We start from the raw sequence: 1416 nt of genomic DNA on the forward strand, positions 1-1416 counted from the left end.
CCCCCCCGCCTTAAGATGAAGACTTATTGTTCTTCAGTACTGTCGAGTTAGAACCCAGAACCGACTCATAGTTGACCTGAGGGTCAGCGGGTTTACAGAGGCAGTAACTCACAAGGGAGGGGATTGTTCACCTTTCTCCTATTGAGCAATTGGTGAATTTGAACCATTAACTTTGCATTGACAGCAATTCTTTACGCTAAGCCACCAGAGCTCCGTAAGACCAAGACTAGTGGAACATATTAAGTAACTAATAGTACTGCTATGTAGAGAACCATAGAATGTAAAGGACTGCATCCTTAGAATATGGCTGTGTGCCTTGCACACAGAAGGTATCTTCAGAAAGAAGATTGGAAGCAGTTCTCATACATCTTTAGACACTGACTTTCATTATTATTCCTGCTCTTGATAAGGTTGTTGCAAGATGAGAGAAAGCACAGTTTATGAATACAAAGAAGTCTTGGTTGAATGTATCTAACTATGTACCCAGCCATCCGAGCCCTATGGTAATCTTAATGTTTCTACTTGTACCCGGCCTGCCTGGGCTCTATGATGTAATCCTTAAAGTTTCTATTTTCCTGTGAACCATCTCTTTGTTTCCAAAAGGTATAAATAAAGATAGCACAGCTGCCCAGGGCCAGTCCCATTCTGTCCTGTCTGGCTGGTCCAGTCCTGTCCTGTGCTGTTTTGTCTCTGTAAGTTGTCTCTTGTGTCTTTATTTACTCATTTCTTCCAGGCATCATTTCCCGCAGAGAAGTAGGATTAGAAGTCCCCAACACTGCTATGTTATAATATCTTCCAGATGAAGAAAGGGAGGCTAATAAGAAAGTTTAAGAAACTTATCCACAATCAGACAACTAGTAAGTTAGACTGGGTTGTTCTTGCCACACCTGAGTATCCTTTCCTTCCCAAATTCTTTCTAATTACAGACCACAAATATCTTCTTTAATTAAGATTTGCCTTCCTGTAAGATGGTAAGCTCCACAAAGTGCCATATTTACCCTCACTTACGTGGCAATTTGCCTGAACCTGTGCCCGTCACACACCTGAATAAAGGCTTTCTAAACACATGCGAAGCAAATAAAAATAATCGTAAATAATCACGTACCAATCAATGTTGTTTGCAGTTCCTACCCTCTTACCTTTCTTTGTAACCGGAAATTGGTAAGGAAGGTTTAGATTACTTTTAAAAAGGACCACAGCAGAAATACAGCAACTTAGTGTGTCCGTAGTTGTAGAGGGGCTTCAAGTCTTCTGGTCATAGGATCGCTTTAAGTCCTTCTGGACTCAAAATCAATCAACAACAACAGTGCATTGGAGATCTAGTATCTCTATTTGCAACTTTTTGAGAAAGCGCCATACTGCTTTCCACAGGGGTTGCACCATTTTACACTCCCACCAACAGTGAATCAGGGTTCC

Source organism: Elephantulus edwardii, unplaced genomic scaffold, assembly GCF_000299155.1.
Source record: "Elephantulus edwardii isolate Elephantulus edwardi_28Jun2011 unplaced genomic scaffold, EleEdw1.0 scaffold00433, whole genome shotgun sequence".
Lineage (NCBI taxonomy): Eukaryota > Metazoa > Chordata > Mammalia > Macroscelidea > Macroscelididae > Elephantulus > Elephantulus edwardii.